Source organism: Sus scrofa, chromosome 12, assembly GCF_000003025.6.
Source record: "Sus scrofa isolate TJ Tabasco breed Duroc chromosome 12, Sscrofa11.1, whole genome shotgun sequence".
Taxonomy (NCBI): Eukaryota; Metazoa; Chordata; class Mammalia; order Artiodactyla; family Suidae; genus Sus; species Sus scrofa.
The window spans coordinates 37025353-37050884 of record NC_010454.4 but is presented as its reverse complement, the minus strand read 5'-3'; the positions used below and the strand labels follow the sequence as shown (position 1 = coordinate 37050884).

Below are 25532 nucleotides of genomic sequence, written 5' to 3'. Positions count from 1 at the left end.
TATCAGTGCTCAATTTGTTAAGATCCCTCTGATTTACTTAATTTTGCCCCATTGGTTAATTCATAAAATCACATGGCTTTTTTTTTTTTTTTTCTCTTCTTTCACCTGGATGGCAAATGCATGATGAAGGAAAAGGAAACAGAATGGAATTCATCGGGGTTTTTTTTGTCTTTTTGCCATTTCTTGGGCCGCTCCCGAGGCATATGGAGGTTCCCAGGCTAGGGGTCTCTTCGGAGCTGTAGCTGCCAGCCTACACCAGAGCCACAGCAACGTGGGATCCAAGCCGCATCTGCAACCTCCACCACAGCTCACGGCAACGCCGGATCCTCAACCCGCTGAGCAAGGGCAGGGATCGAACCCGAAACCTCATGGTTCCTAGTCGGATTTGTTAACCGCTGCACCACGACGGGAACTCCGAATTCATCGTTTTTTTTTAGGCATCTTAATTATCTTAGCTTTAAGTTCTTCTGTAAGTGTCTTTATGAATGTAGTTTTACTAGCTTAAAGCATCTAATTGAAACCAGATCCTTAAATCTCTGTGGATCAAGGAGCAGTAATAAGCCCAGAGCATCTTATCCCTACAATCCAGAAACTCTTATTTGTGCTTGTACTGGATGCATGTGTAATCAGTTTACTCTGCCAGCTTCTCTTCCTACCTAAGACCTTGGCATGATCTAGTATGGCGATGAAGGGGATATTTATTCCTACTTATTTTATTTGTTTTTTGTCTTTTTAGTGCCGTACCCACAGCATATGGAGGTTCCCAGGCTAGGGGTCAAATTGGAGCTGTAGCTGCTGGCCTACACCACAGCTCATTGCAACACTGGATCCTTAACCCGCTGAGTGAGGCCGAGGATTGAACCGAGTCCTCATGGATGCTATTCAGGTTCATTACCACTGAGCCATGACAGGAACTCCCTTTATTCCTGTTTTAAGTGAGCACCTCCAAGAAAGCAAGAGTGGGAGCTTAATTATTAGTGATTTTTCAAAGGATCTATTTTTTTTTTTTTAACCTGTGGTATCATGGAGGTTACCCATGTATTTTCAGCTACAGAATATATGATGGTCCTTTTACAAATTAAGGTTCACTTTTTCCTCTCACATGCTGATTCTGATTTGACCTGTACACTCAAAACTCCAGCATGATTTCTAAAATCCCGGTCCATAATTTTTTCTATGGAGAATTTGGGAAATATTTATCCTGTGACAACTAAATTTCGGGTAACTCCAGCTTGTCAGAAAAAAAGGGGGGGGCAATATTTGAAGCACTTAAATTATATTAACACTTTGTCTTTTTGTGCAGAGGTGTTCAGATAATTGTTGTAAATGTTTTAATCTTTTGTATGGAGATCTTGCTCAAGTGGATTCACTCGTGCTTCCTTCTTGAGTACACTTTGATCTAGTCCAGGGCCTAGGCATGTAGTTCTTAGTTGTTCAATGACTCGTTGTTAAAAGTACAGTGTTGTAGTGGGTCTTATATTTTAAAAGTTGAGGACTTTTTTAATGCCATATTTTTTGCTCAGATACAAAATAGCTCTAGTACTCATGTGTACTTCCTGTGACTTTTATTTATTTTTCTGCCATCAAGACTGACAACCTTATCTCTTAGAGAAAGAAAGAGGGACAGACAGATAGAAATCTTTTCCTGACTGTGGAATACGTACCAGATGGACATAGCTTGACACTGGACACTTCATTTAATCTTCACAGTAACTCTCCGAGAATAGCTCACACTGTTTTAGATGTAAGGGAACTAAGGCTTCGAGAGATAAAGTCTTTCCTTATTGCTCTCCGTGCACTTCTATCATCCTTTTCCTTTTAAATTTGTTGCTTCTACTTTTAAGCACCAGAAATCCAGGTAACTAGATAATGCATAAAGTAGAATATGTTTTGATGTGTTGTCTTTTTCTCCTTCCTCTTCCTTTTCTTCTTCTCCTCCTCCTCCTTCTTCTCCTTCTCCTTCAAATGCCTGCACCCAGGGCATATGGAAGTTCCTGGCCAGAAACTGAATCCAAGCTGTAGCCGTGACCTGCAGCAACACCGGATCCTCTAACCCACTGCACCGGGCCAGGGAACAAACCCACACCTCCACAGTGACCTGAGCTTCTGCAGTTGGATTCTTAACCAACTGCACCATGGCGGCATCTCCTGATGGTTCTTCTTGATGTGACCCTCCAGGGGAAGAACGATGAAGACTAGGAGAGAAGTTCCCGGTTGGGCATTCATGAGGTGCTTTACGTGGGTGCTGATGCCTCTTTCATGTAGGTTATGGTTCCTCTGTGGTTAAGCTAATGTTCATACTGTTAGCCAGGATGGATGCATTTTGGCTAGACCATCTTTTGCCTAGGGGTAGTGGAATGACCAGAATGAGTCCTCACAGACTGTTCCAGAGAGCTGCAGGTTCTACCGCCTAAATATGGAAAAGCGAAGTCAGTCGTTCCTCCTATTTTGGGGTCATAGACAGCTAGTGAAATTTGTGAGTCCGCACCAGAAGCAATGTGCAGACACTCGCAGACACACAATGTGGTGGATGTTTTCAGGGATTTCAGGACCTTCTAAAGTCCATCTCTTGACCCCAGATTAAGCTAATTCTTTGGGGAGTTCCCGTCGTGGCACAGTGATTAACAAATCCGACTAGGAACCATGAGGTTGTGGGTTCGATCCCTGCCCTTGCTCAGTGGGTTAAGGAGCTGGCGTTGCCATGAGCTGTGGTGTAGGTTGCAGACGCGGCTCGGATGCCGCGTTGCTGTGGCTCTGGCGTAGGCCGGTGGCTACAGCTCTGATTCGACCCCTAGCCTGGGAACCTCCATATGCTGCGGGAGCGGCCCAAGAAATGGCAAAAAGACAAAAAAAAAAAAAAAAAAAGATAATTCATTGGCCTCTCCAGGCAGGTGTTATTCACTGTTGCATGCAGTTGTAACCTGAACACGTTCCTCTGCCCTGAAACAATTGTGAAGGCCCAGGAACCTTTGGAACTGTGGGAGACTTGAAACAGAAAATGGGATTCGTGTTTGCTCTGGAATATTCAAGGGGAGATGAGCAACTGGATAGTAGAGGCCGTTCTGGATGCTGGGGAGACCTTGTGTGCTGGGCTGAGAGAAGGGCTGGAAGCCAAGAGACAAAACCAGCCCCCCAGGTCCCGTCCGGTTATATGGTCTTTGTGGGCAGAGCACCTGGCACTGTCTCAAGGAAGCCCTTGCTACTCTGAAAAGAGACTTTTTTGAATCAGAAAACCTATGCTTGCAAACATGGCTTTTTATGCTGTTTCTTTTTTCTATAATGAGGTTTGTTGGTGTGGTTGTTTGGGGGGGTTGTATTTTCTTGTTTGCTCTTTCCTTGGCTTTATGTAAAATTTGCACTGAGGTCAACATAGAAAGGGAATTTTGCAAATACATCCTTGCGCCTTTGTAAAGGGAGGAATGGCTCATGTCGTGGTGTTAGCAGCTCTTCCCCTTGCTTGAAAGTGAACCCCAGGAGCTAAAGTGAAAAGGCTTAGCCACAGGGGTAGCCACAGACTCCCTTCCCACCTGGAGACTCATCTTTCAGATTTCCAGCCTTTAGGGTTTTTGCATCTTGTTCTACTAAGAATGCTGCTTCTTTTACACTCACTCCTGCCAATTCTTGCGTCACCCTGCCACCCCCCAGGCCCAGCAGAATCCAGCAGCGGTAACTTCCTCGTTCCGGCAAGTGGGACGAGTCACCTGGCTTTTCACTGAGGCAGTTGAATGGTTTCAGGAGCCCTTTATTATTTTGCTTTGAGATTCTTTTAAGCCCCAGTAGTGTTGAGAAATTATGAAGCAGATTGTAGTCACGTTGGACTCTAAGCAGAAAAGCAGCCTTAACCAGAAACCGTAATTTATAGTATATTTTAAAGGATTTAAAAGCCCTGAAGTAATAGGTCTGATGATTATAGTATTGTCCGGAATTATTGGGTCTTATCCTATAGAGTGAAAGCTGTCATCTTTTAAGTCACAGATCAATTTTCGGTATCTAAATTCCATGATTTTTCTTCCAGGCCACCCCAGTCTAAATTGATGAGCCATCTTCTTGGGCTTCTAAGACTTTTCCATCGAAGTACCTCAAATAGCAGGAAAGGGAGGCATGCGTATGTGTCCCCCTTGCTCAGTCCCTCATTCTGCAGCCACAACCTTGACTGCTCCTGGCTTAAAATTTTTCTCAAGAGAGTTTTCTGGTGACTTAGTGGTTAAGGATCTGGCATTGTCACTGCTGTGGCTCAGGTTTGATCCCTGGCCTGGAAATCTCCATGCATGCCCCCCCCCCAATTTCTTTTCTTGAATCTAGGGTTTTATCTTTAAATTAATGTTGACATTATATCCTCTTCCACAATATGTATGTTTTAATATAAATTATTTGTCTGTCAAATTACTTTTACCCCTAAAATTTTCAAGCAGTACAATTCTCCCTAGCTCACTACTACATACCCCCAGAAATTCTTCAATAATACAAACACTGTTAGAGCTTTTATATATATACATACATACATATATATATATATATATATATTTTATTAGTCTCTTTTGTTCCCATTTTACAGATAAGAAACAGATTTTATAAAGTTCAGGCATTTGCCCAAAGTCATAAACTCAAGAAGTGGCAAAGCCATTTCGAACCCATGTTAGAAATTTCTTGAGTTCCAAATCTATGATGCAAACCCATGCTGGGGATTAAGGCCTCGCTATCTTCAGAAGAAATAAGAAGGTAGGTTTTAAAATATTTCTCAAAGTTGGTGACTATGAGTTATTCATGTACAGCATGCTTAGTTTCCCAGATAGCATGGAAACAATTAATTTTGGATAGGCATGCATGTTTTATGTAACTGTAGCTACTGGCAGTAATGTTTCATAACTAATGCATTTTGGCACAAAAGAGTAGGGGGCTAATTTCTCTCCAACTCGTCATCTGGCAGGGTAAGGAGGGGTTGTTTGCGTATTCAAACGCAGAAACAGAGACTCATGTGGGAATCTTCATTGCAATTATGGCAGTTTGACAGACCCTTGAAGATAACAAATTTCATGGCCCATGTGCGAGTCCTACTCTGAAAACCCTCTTGCTTGTGAAGAAAATCTTTAAAAGCCCACGTTTCACCATGAGAACCCAGGACTATGTGCTCTTTCTTAAAAGAAAAAAGAACCCAAATGGTGGGAGATTCTTTGCAAGTCCTCGTTCATGCCGTTGTTCTCTCTCTTCCCCATCGCTGCTTCATTGGCATCTGCAGCCCTGTGATTAAGCATATTGCAAATAATTATTGGTATCATCATTAAAATAACTATTTTCTGTATCATCATTTTACAGGCGTGTATCTATTTAGCAGACCACAGCAGCTTGCCCAAGCTAATAGTGTAAGATACAGAATTATGTTGCTTGCATCAGTTGGGAATTTCATGGAATCTGCTTCTATTTGACTGTATTTCCAGATGGAACCATGTGCCTAAGTGTTTGTTTTAGGCCTCCAAGAAGTCATTCCTTTGCAATGATCTGTAGCCAGACTGCTCTCCCCTGAGACCAACCTGTGTGACTAATTTGAGTAAGAGTGTGATAAACTTTGTCACCACTTAAGAAGAGGCTAAAAATACTTCCTTTTTTATTGTTTTCTTTTCCCCCTCCACATTATCTAGCAGCACTTTTTGAGGGATAATCAAAAGGAGGTGGTGAAGATGAGAGCTGATGGGGAAGGTTCTAAATACCCAAGCTTCATTTCGGAAGCTTCACACCTTTGAGCCCCCGGGAACAGTTTTGACCCCAGGCTTTTACAGGTTTTGCTGTAAAATCCGAGCTGCCCAGAACACTTTGTGGCTAATGGCTTTAGCAGAAGTGACTTTACAGCTAGAGATGGCCATCAACCAGGCTTGTCCCAGATCTAAAAAGGATGGTTAATTTGACTTATTGTGCCAGCTAAAGATTTCTAAAAAGTATTTCTCATTCGGTTATAGTCTTGTGATCCAAACACAGTAAAATGGAGGGAGGGCTTCCCTAAAAGGTGGAGCAGACAGACGTGGTTTGGAGATGGGGGCATATACCGAACTGGGCGCTGCCCAGGGAGTCTTGTCTTAACTTTGTTCTTGACTCACCGAGGAACCTTGGGCAAGTCACAACTTCATTGTCCTGTGTTTCCTTAACTTTAACGTGGAAGGATGGATCACCTCTTTAGTTTTTAAACCTCCCTCTTATATCCTCTTCCCCAACAGTGGGGCCTTTTTTTCCGAGTAACATTTTTGCAGAACTCCAATATATAAAACAGATATAAGCGGAGATGTTTCGTTAATGGAGGGTCCAGGGAAAATCCCTCCCTGGCCTCAGGGCTGGCCTCCGAGACACTTCTACTTTCATCTTGCTTTCAGAGCTCCTTGCCCTCTGTGGCATTCTATAATTCTTATGAATGTGAATTGAACAATATTAATATCCGTGGGATTTTTTTTTCTCACTCAGTGCTCACATCGGGGAGGAAAAAAAAAAAAGAGTCTGAAATTTCAGCATGATTTACGTTAGTAGAAGTATAATTCATTGTATTAAAGATGAGTACAGGTCTAACATACAGCTATTAGAAGTTATGGAAATTCATGCAGTGCCCGTTTTGGCTCAGTGGTAATGAACCCAGCTAGTATCCATGAGGATGTGGATTTGATCGATCCCTTGGCTCAGTAGGTTAAGGATCCAGCATCAGCATGAGCTGTGGTGTAGGTCGCAAACGCAGCTCAGATCCTGCATGGCTGTGGCTGTGGCATAGGCTGGCAGCTGTAGCTTCGATTTGACCCATAGCCTGGGAACCTCCATATGCCACAGATGCAGCCCCAAAAAGTGGAAGAAAGAAAAGAAGAAGTAGTTATGGAAATTCACAATGCAAACCCTCTTCTTTTGCCCCAGAATGCATGGAGCAAGAATGCAGAAGGGTAAATAAATGATAAGCCTTCAGCCATTAGCTCGCCCCTCCTATACATTTCCCATCTCCTCCTCAGGTGCAGCTCTTCTTTCTTCTCCTCTCTCAAATGCTAGATTACTGCAGAGCTTAGAATTTTGGCCCCAGAAGGGCTTTTCTTGGTTCCCTGTCCCTCTGTTTCTCTCTTATGGGAACCATGTCTGAAGTAGTCTGATTTCTATCCATCGTCTCAGCTGAGACCTTACAGATTCACTCCCAAACCGTTGCATAGGATTAAATTCTGAGCCTCCCAGGAAAATTTTCAGAAAGCTTCCTTTGCAGTTGTTAATTGTAAAATAAACAGGGAGCAGAGTGTCCTTCTCCTTTGGTGGGCTTCCCTCTAGCAATGCAGGAGGTGCCGGGACCAGATTTACACCCACAATTCCAGACCAGTTCAGGGCTCCCACTTTGTTTTCCTGGTGTGTGGCATTTTTGCCAACCCAGGTCCCAATGGCTAATTGTTCCAGCCTTTTCTGAGCCGTGGTCTTTCCCCGCCAGCAGTTTTTCCATTGATGATTAGAACTGTCCCTCTGAGGCAGAATGACTCCCCCAAAATACTAATAGCAAACACTGTCTAGCATTTTCTGTCAGCCAGACCCTGTCCTTAGCACTTTACACGTGTCAACTCATTTGGGCTCTTTGAGAATGGCCAGACCAAGGCCCGAGTGACAGGGTAGGTACAGAGTTTCCAGAATCCTTCTTGGCTTGATGGGGCCAAATAACTTGCAGGCGGGCAGGGTGGCCAGATCCCCAATGCGTGTCCTTCAACTAAAATGCACAACTTTGAGAATTCGGATTTTTATTTTTTTTAAAAAACAAACAAATGAGCCACTTGAGTTGCCTGTGTATGAAATGATTGTTTGGCAGGTGGAGTTATTATTATTCTATTATGTTAAAAATGATTAACAGGGGCTTAATTTCATTCCAAACAGATTGTGTCAAGGCAGCCGGGCGCTGCAGAAGTATAGTGAAATATGAGATTCTTGAGCCTTTGGTAGAGGCTGAGCTAGAGACCCCAGTTCGTCCTACCCTTTTCTAAACAGCCACAGCCATGAAACTTTCTTGACCTTTTCACCTTTAAACTTTGTTTGAACTTGGAAAGAAGACTTTTGAATTATAAAAAAGAGAGAGAGAGAAGAAAAAAGAAAGACAGGAGAAAAAAGGTTGGGGGAGGCCGCGGAGGAGATGCGGAGACTGGGAGAAAAGGACTGATTATATGTTAGCGTAACAGTAATACTAGGAAAATAATCCTCCTCTTGTGTATGAGTTTCTGCTACTGGGAGCCACAGGGTAATCAGCTCACATGACATACCCAGAGGCTAATGCTAGCCTGTGCTGTTTTTGAACATATTCAAACAAAGGCTGATTATCCAAACAAGAATTTGGGCTGCAGCAGTCGGACCAGTTAAATTATAGTTAGTAAAACTTGGCGCCTTATGAGCGTGGAATGTTACAATTGCAGCTGGATCTTCGTTTGTCAGGCAACCTCACTCAACAATAAAACCAGAGATTTTTATCTCCCGGGGACTCAGTTTAACTCCTTGGGTGCAAAGAGGAAAGTGCCAGCTCCCGCAGCCGGGGCTCCTGGCAACACCCGGCTCTCGGTCCTGCTCGAGTTAATGAGGCAGGGGCGTTTTCGTGCAGTTCTGGAGGGAAATGGGAAGTGGGTAAAGGCAAGTTGCTCATCTTAGATCTTCTGCTGGAGAGAGACTCACTGCTATCCGTGTATTCCTCTAATCGACATTTATTACGTGCTGCTGTGGACCAGGCCCTGTGCTAGAAGCTCTGTTTATATACAAATAGCTACCATGGATGGCACAATGTCGTCAGTTGTTAGAAAGTTACAAGATATTATGAGTAATAGTGAGGGGGGGAAGGGGAAGATTAAAAAAAGGCTTTTTGAAGAAGGTATGATTTGAACCAAGTTTGAGAGAAAGTAGGCTTGAATCTTTAAGAGTGCCTCTCTATTTGTGCAGGGAGAACAGCACAAATAAAGGAGAAAAGGCAGGAAAATTGGAGAGTGGCTGTGAAGGGAAAGTAGCAGAAGTGAAGGCTGAACACATTGATTGAGACTAAACGTAGATTGGGAATGTCAAGCCTACGAGGGTGGCCTTTAAAAGTTATCTTTTGTTTTTACATAGCTGTCTTTAATAAGATGAGATATATTGAAAAGTTTACTCTCTTTTGGGGGGTGGGGTGACATTGCTCATAATAATTCTCTGAGGAAAAACTGTGATTCAGAGAAACTAGTAACTGTCCCAAGATCACACAGCCCTTAAGCAGCAGAGTCAAGGTTCCAAACCCAGATTGACTCTAACCCCCTCTCCCCAGCTCTTAACTGCTTTTCTGTTCTGCTCTCTGTGCCTTTTAAATTTGCAGAGTTTATGGCTGCAGTGCAGAATGGATCAGGCATATTTTACACAGAGGCCAGAATGGATTATCGCTGTTCTCGTATTGGATGGTTATAGTGTAAAGAGTCTGTTTACATGGATGATCTGTATATCAGAGGCCAATATGCAGCTACAACGATCCCCACTCTGAGTTGGTTTAAGCATAGCGGTTGTCATTTACAAGTTCACATGAGCGAGAGTGTTTCTTCTTGACCAATCCCATCAGAAGAAGACAGTCTGCTCTCCTAGTTACCTCTGCCAGCAACTTTATGGTGGTACAGGGCCGAGTTTGGCAGCCAAGGTCCTATGCATTTATGACATTGCCTTTTCTGAGAAACGCATTTGATACCACGAGTCTGTGCCTCCCCCCTTCCCTGCTTCCGCAGGGCATCTTCCCCGTGTTCTTATCCTCTGCTGACCCTGCCACTGTCTTGTTTTCTTTCCTGTCCTCTTTGATATACTCTGTTATTGTAAGCCAGGCTTGTGGCTTCTGGGAGGGGTGATTGGCAGGGTCAGTCAGACTAAGCGCTGAAATGTGTGTCCCAGAGGTGGAAGCCAGATTTCCTCTGCGGGCCCTGAGGCCAACTCCTGTGATGGCTTCGTGGCTAGAAATAGCAAAAATCGAAATGGATATTGCAGATAGTCCAGACAAGCAAATAAGAAATCCAAATGCTTGGATACTTCAGATTTTTAAATTTACTAGTGGATATTTTTAACAATGGAGGCACCATAGCCTATCTTGGTATCCATTTTTTCCTATGTATAGGATGGATTTAACAGTTCTTAAGGCAAAGCCAAATGCTGATTTCGTGAACTTATTTTTGAGAAGCAAAAGCAAGATTGAATAAAACGGGTTACCGTACAGGTAGTGGGAGTTAATTGGCACCAGCGTCCTTATTTAGCATGGATTAAAAGTGAATTTGGAGAGGAGATACTAGCTTGAACAGAATTATCATCAAGGATACATACCCAATGGAGTTCCCGTCGTGGCGCAGCAGAAATGAATCTGACTAGGAACCATGAGGTTGCAGCTTTGATCCCTGGCCTCACTCAGTGGGTTAAGGATCGGTGTTGCCCTGAGCTGTGGTGTAGGTCACAGACGAGGCTCAGATCTGGCATTGCTGTGGCTGTGGTGTAGGCTGGCAGCTGTAGCTCCAATTGGACCCTTAGCCTGGGAACCTCCATATGCCACGGGTGCAGCCCTAAAAAGACAAAAATAAAAACAAACAAAAAATACCCAAGAGGAAACCCTAGGTTTGAAATACTGACTGGAGTGGTACAGATTTGAGGGTTGGGATTTGTTGTTGTTGTTGTTGTTGCTTTGGGGTTTTTTTGTTTAGTTTTATTTTGCTTTGGTTTGTCATTTCATTCCATTTGCAAGGCCTCTAGCAGATAGCTCTGAAACCTTTGAGAAAACCATTGAAATTCTAGAAATAAGCTTTCCATACTTTAGGATGCTTTTGGAAATTTGGGTGGCTTAATGATGAGCATGTCTTCCCTTCCGATGTTAAACATTTGCATTTTTATCCGTGGCTCTAAAATTAATATAAAAAGGGAACTGCATTTACTTTGGGAGATCATGTTTCAGGAGTAACAGAGGATAACATGCTACCGTTAAGATCTAGATCATGCTAAAAGTATTAAACTTGGCTTTTGGAGATTAGGTTTTCCCTACTTAAAATTAAGAACTTAAAGATTTTAATCAAGATAATCTTAAAATGTCTTAAGGTGCAACTTATTCTGAAGGTGATACTACTTGGAGTGGTAAAGACCAAAGGAGAAATTGTGAGTTAATGTTTACTCTTTCATTACTATTTTAATCAAATGGCTTTACAGCTTGACTTTTAAATGTGAATATATTTTTTTTAAAGAACATTCAGGTATGTGAAGCCATAACAGTCGTGTTGGAATTTCACAGGCCCAAAGGTCTTATACTTGAGTTTTAAATATGTAGATGATAAAAATATTTTGATTGGGGTTTTCCGTGAGGGCAAATGCATTCTCCTCGTGACCTGCATTTTGGGGCAAGTATTTGGATGTTTGGGAACTATAACCATCTCTCCTCAAATAATAATAATGGTAGTAATAATAGTAATAGCAGCAAGAACTACCATTTATGGAAATAATAATAGAAGGAACTACCACTTATTGAATGCCTGCTCTGCGATAGGCCCTTTATGTGCATATTTTCTTATTCTTACAGCTATCCTGCCCGTAGACTAGTGTTTTTATTTTTAAGGGACCTGAGCCTAAAAGAAGGTAAATGATAAGGAGAGGCTTTGAACCCAGGATTTTCTGACCCCAAAGTCCGTATTCTTTCCACTATAGCATGATATTAAAAAGGAATGCATTGTAGCTGATGCTCATTTAAAACCTAACAGTTTTAGCACACATACCCTAAAAAGTTCCAGAGTGATCTTATTCATCAGACCAGATTCATCCCCGGTGTCGTTGAGCCCTGCGACTAAAGGGCTCATTTCTTTTAAAGTAAACTCAAAAACACCCTGAAGTATATGTGAACGAAACCTTTTCCCCAAAAGAAGCATTCCTAAAAGGTACCCGGGGTGGTTGTTCTTGAGACGGGTTTGGATGACTCCAAGGGCAAAAAATAGGTTAGCCGTTTGATTAGATTTCAATCTGCCACTCTGGCTTGGGAATTTTCCTCCGTTTGGACAGGAGAGGATTTCTGCCCTGAGAAACCAGCCGCTCCCTGCCCCCCTCCCTCTCACTCCCTCTCCCCTTCTCTTCCTCTTCAGATTTCAACATGAAAGCACAATCCAATTCGGCTTTCTTTGGGGACCCGCAATACAGTAGACGCACTGCATTGGTAGGTTTGACTGCTTGAAACGAATTCTAAAAGTCAGTGAGGAATTTGCTGTTTTTCCCGATTTGTAGCTTGGTGTCTAGGAGCGAATGACCAGTAAATCAGCCGGTTTGACCAGCCAGCACCTGCATCTTCCTTTGGCTCTGCTATTCTCTAATTATTGCCTTCTGCCAAGATTTAAAACACACACGCACGCAAAGTGTGGCTTAGCCATCTCTTTATGCTGGTCAGGAAAAGTAAATAAGCCTAATAAAACAATGGTTTTGAGGTAAAACCAGTGTTGAAGTTGTACTTTCCCCCCTACTCATAGCATTTAACACATAGGTGTTAAAAAAAAAAGACTTGTGGAATACATGCTTAATTTTTCTAAGAAACCGAAGAACTTTCATGATAATGGAATAATAATCAGTGTGTGTCTGTGTCTGTGTCTGTGTTTTAATTAAGGGGGAATAATGTTCTCCCAGTGATAAGTATATCTAGGACCAGAATGGCTCTTGTTATCCAAGAGGAAGAAGTCAAGAACACAAAGAAGACTCTGTAAATATCAGAATCTGAGCCAAAAGAGACTTAGCTATGTCCTGCTTAACCCTTCGATAAGTCACTATACCTTAAAACACAGAAAGATGTTTATAGTGGCTTTTTTTCTTTTTGTCACTTTCATGTCTGTTTTGGACTCAGTCCATATCTGGTAGTGTTGCCAGGCCTAGACTCCAGCCCTCCTCCCCTTAAATTTGATGCTTTAGTCTTGCCGAGGACTTCCTCTCTGATGAGCCCATGATGCTTAGAGCCTTCCTCCGATTAGAAAGGCATCACTGGAGTTCCCGTCATGGCTCAGTGGTTAACGAATCCGACTAGGAACCATGAGGTTGCAGGTTCAATCCCTGGCCTCGCTCAGTGGGTTAAGGATCCGGTGTTGCCATGACCTGTGGTGTAGGTTGCAGACGCGGCTCGGATCCCGAGTTGCTATGGCTCTGGCGTAGACCAGTGGCTACAGCTCCAATTCGACCCCTAGCCTGGGAACCTCCATATGCTGCGGGAGTGGCCCAAGAAATGGCAAAAAAAAAAAAAGAAAGGCATCACTGAATCCAAGTTATAGCAAAGAGCTGCTATACAGAACCTGCACTTAACAGTCTCATGCGATGCAAAAAGCCTGGAGTTGAGGAAACTTGAGGGAAAATTCACCTTCAGAGCCTCTCTTCAGCCAGTCACCCTGCTTTTTTGCAGAGGTTTATCCCACTTGTTCTGAGCCGATATTGACTAGAAGCAATAGTGTCGGTCACAGTTCTCCAAAGAGTATTGTGTCCCTCGCTGCCTTTACGGACAAATCCCAATTTCTTCCCAACAGATTCTTGAGAACTTTATTTACAGTCTCAAGTTTTGGGTGCATACTACTCCATCGTCGGATATATCAGGATTTATTTGGCCAGTTCTTTAGAAGGTAAGGTCTTTAGAAGACAAATAAGTTGATTTTCAGTAGGTTAAAAACAAACAAAAAAGCTAAGGGAAGTCCCTTCAGTCTATGGAAATAACATGAGCAAAGGCATCAGTTTGGAAACAGGCTGATTAGAAGTTAGCAAAAACAGGTGTAAAAAGAATAACAATAGCTAAAATTCAAAAGATTATTTTTACTTTAGTACCAAAATTGCCTAATGCTCACAGACTTCATTTATTATCCATTTTCCAAAATGGGCCATACAAGGAAGGAGCAGTGTTTTTTAAGATTTAACTCTAACTCCATAGGATTTGTCATTTCACTATTCATCTTCCTAAACACAGTGTAGTAGATGCTAGTTTTAGGCAGTAGTTAAACAAATACTGCTGATTGATAAAATTGCTTACTTTAAAAAGTGAAAGAGTTGTGTACATAGCATCTGAATAAAATTGAATAGCACTGAATGAAAGAACAACAGGGGATTGTTAGAGACCTCGGACCACCTACTCATGAGGGCCCCTCTTCAGGGTCTCGGTCTACTCTTTGTGGACTCAAAGGCAGGAAGGCCTCCTCTGACATGTGGACCCTGTAGCTCAAGGGATCTATGCACAGGGATTGACAGGGCTGACGCTTAGAATACCAGCCTTCTAACACCCAGGTTTGGCCTGCCGGTCCTGAGAGAACCCTGTATCCATCTTGACCACAGAGCTGATCTAAGGTGGCATTCTAGACATGACTGAGTCAGGAACCGGTCTCGAAATAGGTTGCAAGTGGTCCCTGGGTCTCTCCCTCCACCTCCAAAACTAAACATGTTCCAGGAGTTAGTGGTGCCCTAGGGGTGGTATATCCAGTGACATTTTGGACATGGCTGACCTGCTGGCATGGCCTCGTTGGAGCTTGTGCACCTGAGTCATACCAGCTGTTGCTGGTGAGCTGGCTGCGTTGGTAAGAGAATTTCCCTTCCTTTTCTTTTTTAGAACACAAGTCGTGCTTTCATTTTAATAGAATATCAACCATTCAGCCTTGTCATGATTTAAAATGAATGTGGCTAGGCTTGCCTTGGAATATGTGTGTAGAATAACCTAGTTGACAAGGAATCATGAAGTTCTCATTGCGCCTGATGTTCTCCCATCGTTCGGAGACCCATTTTGGTTAATTTGTTTCTCTGTATAGTTTCTGGTGGGAAAAATGCATTGCTTTGCTACTAAAATTATCTTGATTGAAATATCGTAGACTTTGTCATTTTCCAGTGGCTCAAGAGGTTATTTCCCAAGTGTTTAATTTTTTTAAGTACAGTGCATATTAATTTAACTGCTACCTTCTGACATTCGTCATTCCTTGAAAAAGTATCGACTGCAGACATCGAACGGATTTGTATTTTCCATTCAATGTGGAGTTTATTTAACTTTGAAGATATCGTGCAGATTTGATAAAGAGGAGGTTTTTAAAAACGTGTACCATTTATTGATTTGCTAAATATAATTTTCACATTTTTCTTTAAAGTATTCTACAATATATCTTTCAGAAGGAAACACTTAAAGACTAATGCAATCTACAGGAACTGTTCAATCAGAAATAATGAGTGGAGAGGTCAGTTGTCAAGAACATATTGTTTGAAATACTTACAGTTAAGGGTTTCCAGTCTTTGAGGTAAAAAGTTCTGCCATGAAAAATATGGACTGCCTTGGGCTCCTGAATTCTGTACAGCATGTCACGATTTTCGCTCCTGGGCTAAAGATAGAAAGTAAAATAAAATGTTCTTTGTCCATTTAGTTATCCTTGACTCCATGAAATTCTCCAAAGTAATTACTGGTGACCACAATACCACCTACCAGCAAGAACAGCATTGACCCGGTGCCAGCTGCCTTATTGCTGACCACAGCCGCTCTTGACTAGAGCAGATGTTTCTCCTTTTGCCTTGCCAGTAAAATTTTATTGAGCAGTTTTGCAAATAGAGAGCAGTATACTCTGCCTGGTGAGCAGCCAGAGCTCTTAGCCACCTTGTCCAATGAGGTTCGATTTCTGCCGTCTGCCATGAGGCCCTCACTCCTTGGGTCCGTGCATCTCACCTCCCAGGCCTCTGGACTCGTAAACTGCAGTGCTCTTGGGTTTGCCTGCCTCCCCATCCACCCATGTAATCTTCCCAAAGAAAATAATGTTGGAAGAGCAACCACACTTGTGGTTGCAACTTGCTGCTTTAAAGGGCTGTCACATTAGAATCTTGCTCTTACGAGTTGTGGGTTTGCAAAAAGGAGTTAGGGTACTTTGTTGGGATGTTTTGTTAGGATGCTTTGCTGCATTTTTCCACATCTCTTTGGTTTGGATGTTGACTTGGAAATCTCTTTCGAATTAGCTTCTTTTGGAGCGCGTTCTCGATTCCCAAGCCCAACTTGAAGCCTTTCCCTGTGAAGGCGGCCAAGGAAACTTCCTCTGATCCCCGCCTCTTTGTAGCTATCGTGGATGGCACCTCTTTGAGTCTGAAAATCGAAGCACTTTAAAGGTCTCGGGGGTTTTTTGGCTTGGTTGTTTTTCCTTTGGATGGGGTAATATAGTTTCTCTCTGTGTTCCTTGTCTGGAGGTAAAGGAATAGATTTCTTGAGTTGTGGCCAATACTGCTTTTTTTTTTTTTTTTTTTTTTTTTAATGGAACTCTAAGGGACCACCCCCTGCCATGATTCCAGCTCATTTCCCAGGGCCTTTCAAAGAAATCAACTCCTAAAGATAAACTGAGAGTCTAACCCCCACCCCAGGGTGGCATGAATTCCCACAGAGCCTTGGGCCGGGGGAGGACAGGTAAGATATAAGATCAAAGGGCAAAGGCCATATGGTGGGACTTTGCCTGCCTTGTGCTTCCTCGGTGGGAAGTACTGTGACCTGAGTCCCTTGGTGTTCATTCCAGGAGTGTGTCTTTGTGGGAACTCATCTAACCAGCTCTGTGGCAGATGGCCGATTCTGACAGCCTGATTTTAAGGTTCCTAACACGTATGATACCAGGGCTTCATTGATTATTCTATTTAGTCCGTATTAGGATACGCAGGCCAAGGTGAGTGACTACTTTAGACCTGTAGGTCAAGAAGTTTGAAGCCCTTTTAATGCCTTAAACCACTTGGAGTTGTTTAAAGTAGCGGCATGCTCTCAAATCCTTGTTATCATAAAACTTTATTCTTCTTTGATCTTAAAAAGAGGGACTTACTTAGATTAATGTATATTCTTTCCCCTGTTCCTCCATACAAGGGAAATTTATTTTGAAAATAAGAACCTTGAAAGCAATGTCTGTACTGCTAGACTGGGTATTTGGCTCAGGACTGGGGCCTTTCTTTTTTTTTTTAATGTTCCCAGAGCAGAGCACTCTTTAAACTAGGATGAGAAAAGTTAATTTTAATCCTCCAAAGGCTTATTTGCTAGCACAAAAGGTCACGAAACACACCCAAAACACTGTACTGCTGAGATCTTAAGGAGCGAGGTCCCAGCAGCAGAGAGGAACTTGTCTCCCAACCCAGAATTGTGTCTCTGGCTGAAGACACAGTTTGCTTTAGGAGCACCACTTCCTACTGACACCCCCCAAATAGAAGGGCCCCCCCTTAACCTGTCTAAGGGGAAACTCCGTTTCACATCGTTTCATCTCAGAAGAGAGTTCTTCAGAAGTGGTTGCAAAATGGTGGTAGAAGACGTTATTTCCAAGGAGGTCGAAGTAGCTGTTCTCTGTCCAATCTTTTTATAATTATGACCCCTCAACCTGTGATCTGTCAAAAGAAAAGAAAGACTGGCCACATCCAGCCGACAGACCCGTGGAATCCGAAAACATGATGACCCAATTTTTCAAAGCTTTTGAGCTGATTTCTTGGGGTATGCAAATGTCACCTTCCCCCCCCCCCCCCGATTAAAAATCAGAAATTGCATGAGGCAGGCTTGAAGAGAATCCCAAAATAAGGTACCGAATAACAGCCGCCATTGTAGACATAGGGAAGTCTAGGGAATGAATGGCCTTGCTCTTCTGTAGGGAAAAGGTCTTTTCCTTGGGTTTGTTTGGTGGAAGTTTGAGGAACGGTCACCTCTGGGACCCAGGAGAGAGCTTCACCCTGTGGTTGGCTGTGTGCAGTTAGACTTCAGTATTCCTAAGTTGATTTATTGTCCTCAGCCCACATGTGAAGTAAAAGGTTGTTAAAGGGTAGGGATGAAAACCCAATTTAAAATTTCACTTCTGGCAGTTCCCTTTGTGGCTCAGCAGTTCATGAACCCAACTAGGATCCATGAGGACATGGGTTCGATCCTGGCTGTGGTGTAGGTCACAGATGCAGCTCGGATCCTGCGTTGCTGTGGCTGTGGCATAGGCCGACGCCTACAGCTCCGATTCATCCCCTAGCCTGGGAACTTCCATATGCCACGGGTGTGCCCCCTCCAAAAAAAAAATTGGTTCTGATAGATTTAAAAACACTTGCTGCTTCCCATTGTGGATTCTGACATCTTCTGAAAACAAGGCCTGCTCAGCCATTAAGAATTCTCAATATATTGTGCAAGTCTTTGTGATGGTAAGAGGACTGAGAGCAAAGAAAGGTTTGTTTTTCATTTAAAAATTGCTTTAGAAACTAAAGTTGTAACTGAGCACCGCTCTGTACTGTATCAAGCCATAATATCCAGTGAGTCATGAAGACATGAGGGCAACCCTGGAGACAGCACAAGAAACATTGGAGTTAATGTTTGAGATAAGGAAGATGACTATCTCTGAAAAGGAACTGAAATTAAAGTGCATGGCCTCCCATTTTTGCATGACTGAAGGGAATCCTTTCAGTGATGCTTCCTTTACCCACCAGTGATTGGTCGTCCTGTAGGTGGAAGAGGCAGGTGGAGAACCAGACACCAGGCTTCTAAGCCCACTTAGGCCATGAGACCTGAAGCAAAGTACTGCCCCTCTTGGCTTCAGTCCCTTACCTGACAATGACTGATGGACCTCGTCATCTCCATGGCCCCTTCTGGTCCAAGGAGCTTGTGAATCTGGTTTTTGAACAGATGGATGATCCATTGGATGATCCTGAGAAGGTTTTATCCTTTGTGGCCACCCTGGTGGTGCCTCTTATCACCAGGAGTACCTTCATCCCTGGAGCACACAGGAGACCAGGGCCCAGTTTCTGCTGTTTCCTCCTAGCCAGGAATCCAGATGGCCACCGTCCCCATCCCACGGGCTGGCTCCAAGAAACCCTTAGCTCAGGGAGGTCATTTCATTTCCTGTGAGCCTGTGATTCAGGCTTATATCACTGCTCCAAGCCCTGGCCCCACTTGTCCATCTGGAAGGTGGGACAGTCGAGGCTTTAGCCCCTGCAGGCTCTTGTCAAGTTGCATGGCCTTTCAGGGATCTGTCAGCCTGCTGACAAGCTGGTGGACAGTCCAATCCTTTTGTTAACTTCAGGCCTAATTCTAATGAATTCAGGATTCCTTGTTGAAAAAAAGACTGGACCTTGGTGTGCTCAAGACTCTGCCCTTGAACCCTCTGGGCTGATGACTGATATGTTGGTCTCTTGGGACAGGGCTGTACAGTTGAGCAAAGTAGCAAGAGCTTCAGATCTCTGTGGGTCATCTGGCCCCCATAAAAAGAGCAAGAGCAACTGGGAAAAGGCTAGACCGCTAGGTTCCCAGCTCTACTGGATTATGAGACAAAGCCACCCTCTCCATCTTTGTTTATAGAACTCGTTTTCAGGAACAAGTGTTTTCTCGTGAGGTGGAGGTTAAGAAGCAGTGTTTATAATTGAAGATCTCAAATATGTGAGCCCTCTATCAAGCTCAATCTAAAGGAACTTTGCATGGGTGGCAGTTTAGGAGAAAAAGGGAGAAAAGAATAAGGGGGGAAAAACCTAATAAAAATAGCTGAGATCACTCAACAGTTATCAAGAAACAGATACTAGAGTTTTATAACACTAAGTACTAAAAGTATATGCACTCTTAAAAGGCAATTAAAACGTATGCTCTGAAACTATAAAACATTTTCTTTTCATCTGCAACATAGAGGGCAGATTACAACACATTAATAACGTTTTGTTTAGAGTTCAGTTTCTGATGGGTTCCAAATGTAGTCTGTGTAGATTAACCAGAAAGAGTCCAGTTCCCTTTTTTAAGAGCGCTTGTAAAGGAAAGCAATGTGGTAAGATTGTTATGAAAAGAGAGTGTATTTAGGAAATAGCACTTAGCAGGGTCTCTCTGAATGGCTGCCAGGTCAGGAAGCTGAAGTGCAAGGCTTGGCCCTTGTTCAGCCCCCCCGGTTCCAGCTCCTTGACCACACAGTACGTCAGGCACATGTCACAGGCCAGCCAGGAAGACTCGGCCCCGCCCCTGGGCCAGCTTGGCACGGCCGCTTTCACATAACCCAGGGCTCCAGAGGGGCCGGAGGCAGGCATTCCAGGGCCACGGGAACATGCAATTTTTTAAAATAGAAATGAAGACCTTAAGGGGGGGAAAAAAAAAAAAGCCTGGGAATCACACAGTCGCTGAGTCCTTATGGACCATGGTCCCGCATGGAGAGTGTCAGAGCTGAAAAGGGCCTTCGGGGTTATCTCATCCTCCTCTGCCCTCATCTTAGAGACAAGGAAATTGACTTGCCTTAGTGGCAGTGGCAGGGCCCCTGTGGGATCCGTCTCCCCCCGTTCTCCGTTCACTGAACCCACTGGCTCCACCTCAGTGGGCCACATCTTCTGCCTTGAGAGCTCTGTCCTGTCCTGTCGCTGTGCCGTGGTGGGGGAGGCCCTGTGTGGACCCCCTCCCCCTTGGGTCTTGGCTCTCCAACCATCTGTCGCTCTCTCCTGCCGCTTGCCTAACCACTCTGTGCCTCAGCCTCAGTTTCTTCATCTGCAGAATGGAGACAGTCTCAGGGTTACATCCTCGCAGAGCAGTTATAAGGGTTCACTGAATAAATGGGTGTGACATTTGTAGGGCCTGGCCCTTAATAAGAGCTCAATCACCTTAGCTATTGTCATCATTAGTCATGGCCTTTCTTGGCCTTGGTAGTATCCCTGCGATGTCATGATTGTCATTGCTCTTGTTTCCACGGTGGCCGCATCACAGTCACCCTCAGGAATTTGGGCTGGGGGTGGGCTGGGGAGGGGCACTTGCTCTAGGAGGTTGCCCCGCCCAGGGTTGTGGGGCAGAGTCAAGTCACCAGCGCCTCTCGGCTAGGTCATGAAGTCCTTCCATGAGATTCCACCTGAGCAGAGGGATTTAGAAGTATTGTGGGGTTTTGAGGGCTTTTGTTTGGTTTTAACTGTTGTTGTTTTTGCATTTCTAACTTCACTCTGTAATTTTCGTTGAAAGGGACTCTAGAGATGATTGAGTGATCGTTTCACATGTGGGAAAACTGGGGCTCAGCGAGATAACGTCATTTGCCTTATGCTTTGCTACCCAGACTTCGCGGTTGCCTGGAGCTCTTGCCTTACTTGTACAGAAACGGAAAACCGGAGGAGAAAGAGCCTTAGGATAATACCCACAAGACCTCAGTCCTTTAGCCTTTCCTCTACATCAGGCCCAGGGGACCCTGTTAAACCCCGGTTGTGACCTTCTTCCTTAGTCGACACAGAGGTGACCCTAAAGAAAAATTCAGGAGAGCCGACCCCTTCGTTGGGTATTAGTAGAGAACAATCCCTGTGAAAATTAAGTGGATGTTTGTTTTTTCATTTAAAACCTTGAAAAGACTTAACCCTGTCAGGCTGCTACTGTCTCACCCAAAGCAGTGTCTTTTGGCGCCTCACAGGGTACCTGGGATTGAATCCGAGCCACAGCTGCGACCTGCAGCAACACTGGATCCTTTAACCCACTGTGCTGGGCCAGAGATCGAACCTGCACCTCCGCAGTGACCAGAGCCCCTGTAGTCGGATTCTTAACCCACTGGACCATAGCGGGAACTCCAACAAGCACATGTCTTTGCTTAATAGAAGGCTTACTAGTTTAGAAAGTAAAATTACTTTCTCGGTTTATGCACAATTGTCTTTTCCTTGAGCTTTTCTCTCTCCTTTGTCCTGGTGTCAAATCGGTCTTCCTGTTTTTCTAAATGTCTGATCAAGAAGTTGGTGAGATTAGAAAATCTATCCTGCTTTAAATAGAGAAGGATAGTATTTGGTTACTGGAAACGTTTTGCGTCCTTACCAACAGCAATACTACAACAACATATGTCATTATTTACCTAGAAAAGTCAACTATAAATTCATTCCAACCTTCAATAAAAATGTTTTAGAGGGTTCCCATCATGGCTCAGTGGAAACAAATCTGACTAGCGTCCATGAGGATGCAGGTTCAATCCCCGGTCTCACTCAGTGGATTACTAATTTGACCCCTAGCCTGGGAACCTCCATGTGCCGTGAGTGCAGCCTTAACGAGACCAAAATAAATTTTTTTTAGCTTTTTCCTTTTCAGATTTTAAGCTATAGTATCACCTGGCCACCTTAAAACAGCCCCGTTGTGTGGTCTCCCTCTCTCTTTCCTGGTGCCTTCCTCTTTGGGACTCTTTTTAGTTTCATTAATCTAAATTTGTTCCGAAGGCACTGAAACAGCTTTTCTAAGAGCCATAATTGTCACAGAAAGAGCACAAATGCCTTATTGAAGTTTCAGATTTTGCTCTGTTTGGAGCTCCCGGAGATTGGAACAGTTCCTCCATCCTCGTCTGTGCTCCAGAGTTGAAGGAAAATATCAAAGCTTTCGCTTCTCTGATGCTTGTCAATCATACCCTTCCCAGCAGCTAATCACGTTCCTAGTTTTCCAAAGAGAAAAATCAAATGTCCAGAGGTAACTAGTCCCCTCAAGGTCACCTGAAAAGCTAGGAAGAGAGCTTAGATGAGTGTGCCTGGGTTTCTTTGCCTCCCAAAGACCTCCAGGATACACTGTCTGTAGTTTCCACTTTCACTTTCCTACATATTTCTTAGTTTGATGGTGTATGGGAAGCATGGTGGGAAACTGGCGATGACTTCAGTGGTCAGAGACTTTGAATATCATCCTGGCCCATAAGGCGTCCCGTCAATCTCTGGAACCCCAGTGGGCACCTCCTCCCATGCTTCGGTGTTAGTGTGGAATCAGAGTGAACTTGGCCTCGTGCCTCTATCTTGGGAGTTGGTTTGAGGGCTGAGCGTATGTATGGAGTTCAGCTTTTCCATCAGGACACTCATTTAGGGGAAGACTTTTGTACTTTTTTAAAGCTTGATCACCCTGCATGTCAGGTTTGGGGACTAAAGTTTTCCTGTTGAGCGGCTCCTGTGGAGGACCTTATCACAGCTTTCTTTTCCCTGAGCTATTTGTAGTAAAGTACTGGCCATTTGTTTATGTGTTCAGTGACTAACACCTAATAAAATAATAAGTGGATGGGGTTTGTTTGACTCTAAGGAATTTGGGGGCCTTGCTTATTTTCTTGCCAAGATACCCTGTGCAACTTTGCTCCTACATTTAGGGATGGGAGATGCCACACTAGGCATTTTCCCCTGAAAATGGAGTCTCATCAAACCAAAAGAGTATTTTCTGAAACCCCAAGTTACCACTATATCATATTTATTTTCTGACTTTGATCTTTACTTTTTATAGTTAAGGAAACATTTCCCACCCATTCTCAACCTCTCCTGGTAGTCATAGGATAAATGGGCTAATGGCTCATTACATAATTGAGGCTTCCTTTTTTAACATGAAAGTGCTATGTTTCAGAGTGCTTTCAAAGTAACCCTGAGCTGGACCAGACTACATGGGGTCATTAAACCTTCCTTCTTCAAGCCAAGAGGTACTTTTCATTTTTGGTGATTTAAAAAAATGGAATGTCTTTGTCCATGGAGTCCTGTGCATTTAAGGTTGATGCCCACTTCTTGCCTTTAATCAAAACCATTGAGTCTGGGGAGTTGCCGTTGTGGCTCAGTGGTAATGAATCCGACTAGTATCCATGAGAATGCAGGTTCAATCTCTGGCCTCGCTCAGTGGGTTAAGGATCCGGCATTGCTGTGAGTTGTGGTGTGGATTGCAGACGTGGCTCAGATCTGGCAAGGCTGTGGCTGTGGTGTAGGGCAGCAGCTATGGCTCTGATTCTATCCCTAGCCTCCTGGGAACCTCCATATGCCACAGGTGTGGCTCTGAAAAAGCAGAAACAAACAAACCATCCAACCTTGAGTCTGGGGCCCGAAGAGAGATGAGTTGGCTACATAGGCGAACAAGAGACAGAGCCACACAAAAATAACCAATACAAAAGGAGTCTCATGGTTTTAGGATTGTTTGTGTCCTATGGCACAGGAACCCAAAGTTATTTCTTCAGCCTTAACCTCAACATCTACAGATGGTCTTTGAGCAACCTGCAAGCGAAGGGTGGGCCTTCTTACTGCACGTGTATATGCATCTGAGCAGTTTCTGGGGGTGAAATCAAATTCTGTTTAGATATTTTCTAAACCAAATCAAGACATTTCCATTTTTAAAAAATGTACATTATGCTTTATACTTATAGAGCATTTCTACCCACTTTATATCCTTTAAAATCTAAACCATTGAGGAATTCCAATCAAGGCTCAGCAGTTAACAAACCCAACTAGTATCCATGAGGATGTGGGTTCGATCCCTGGCCTCCGTCAGTGGGCTAAGGCTCTAGTGTTGCTGTGACTGTGGTATAGGCCGGCAGCTGCAGCTCCAATTTGACCCCAGCCTGGGAATGTCCATATGCCAGAGTGTGGCCCTAAAAAGACAAAAGACAAAAAAATAAAAAATTTAAAAATTAAAAAAAAATCTAAACCATTGAGATAGATGTTGTCATTCCCATTTTGCTGCTAAGGCTTGGAGAAAGAAACTTATCTTTTTAAAAAAAAGTTATTGGAGTATAGTTGACTTACAATGTTGTATTAGTTTCAGGTGTATAGCAGAGTGAATCCATTATACATATATCCATTATTTTTCAGATTATTTTCCCATATAGGTTATTACAGAATATTGAGATTTCCCTGTGCTGTAGGGTGCGTCCTTGTTATTTATCTATTTTATATATAGTAGTGTGTTTATGCTAATCCCAACCTCCTAATTTATCTCTCCCCATGTTTCCCCATTAGTAGCCATAATTTTGGTTTCTAAATCTTTGAGTCTGTTTCTGTTTTGCAAGTTCTTTTGTATCATTTTTTATTAATTTCCACATATTAATATCTCATATGATTTTGTCTTTCTTTGACTTACTTCACTTAGCATAATAATTTCTAGGTCCATCCATGTTATTGCAAGTGGCATTAGTTCATTCTTTTTTATGGCTGAGTAATAGTCCGTTGTATATATTTACCACATCTTTTTTATCCTCTGCTGATGGATATTTAGGTTGCTCCCAAATCTTGGTTATTGTAAATAGCACTGCAGTGTACATTGGGGTGCATGTATCTTTTCAAGTTATGGATATGTGCCCATTTTCTCTGGATATATGCCCAGGAGTGGGATTACTGGATCATATGGTAGCTCTATATTTAGTTTTTTAAGGAACAAAAAAAAAAACTCATCTTGAATCACATTGCTAATAAAGACCAAGACACTAAAGTCCAACCCATATCCTCAGTCATTTCTGTAAGAATACTTCTTCCCAAGTTACCTTCCTTTGCATGGAATACTTCACTGGCCCCAGGAGGGTCTTTATCTCAAAATAGCAAATTTTGTCAAAATATTTTTCTCCTCCAAAACTTCAATGATGTGTCATCACCTTCAAATGATAGAAATCCAAATTCATTCATTTCTTATCTAAGGTAACAAAGTATAGTAGGAGGAACGTGGAACTCTGGGGGAGCAGTCAGATAATTCAAAATATGTCTCTCTTCCACCATGCGTGTGGGACCTTCACTTAGCTTGTTTCTTCTTCCAAACAAATGTGAATAGCACACCACCTCAGAGGAATCTCTGAACCCAAGTGAAAACACAACATAGTGCCTCACATTCATGATGATAAAGCAAAGTCTGCCTTCCCGTTGTGGCTTTGGTTCAAACTGATCTT

General features: G+C 43.2%; 1 protein-coding gene and 1 long non-coding RNA gene across 13 annotated transcripts in view; both read left to right on the top strand.

Annotated features, from left to right (window-relative positions):
* BCAS3 (BCAS3, microtubule associated cell migration factor) overlaps positions 1–25532 on the top strand; it is a 580495-nt gene that overhangs the window by 424337 nt on the left and 130626 nt on the right. The gene's annotated exons all lie outside the window — the stretch shown is intronic.
* LOC110256171 lies at positions 5237–24272 on the top strand. The gene is made up of 2 exons (XR_002337448.1): positions 5237–12151; positions 13494–24272. It is a non-coding gene; the product is annotated as an uncharacterized LOC110256171 (long non-coding RNA).